This window comes from Myotis brandtii, unplaced genomic scaffold (genome assembly GCF_000412655.1).
Source record: "Myotis brandtii unplaced genomic scaffold, ASM41265v1 scaffold1956, whole genome shotgun sequence".
NCBI lineage: Eukaryota > Metazoa > Chordata > Mammalia > Chiroptera > Vespertilionidae > Myotis > Myotis brandtii.
Genome location: NW_005357294.1, coordinates 182,420 through 182,652, shown reverse-complemented (window position 1 = coordinate 182,652; position 233 = coordinate 182,420).

Genomic DNA, 233 nt, shown 5'->3' with positions numbered 1-233 from the left:
TGCTTTCCTCCTCCTCCCGGGCCGGGGAGGGCAGGCAGCCCCCAGAAGGGGCTCGTCCTGGCAGCCTGCCCTCTGTCCACCGCCCGCTGCTGTGTCCCTTCAGGTCAGCTTGTCCTCCTCGAGGCTCCTCTGCAGCGAGGCTGGAGGAAGCGAGCGCCCGGCACTTCCTTTGTGGAGGCCGGTGCTGAGCGGACGGGCCGGGGCTGCGGGCCACAGAGGATGGGGCTCCCGTC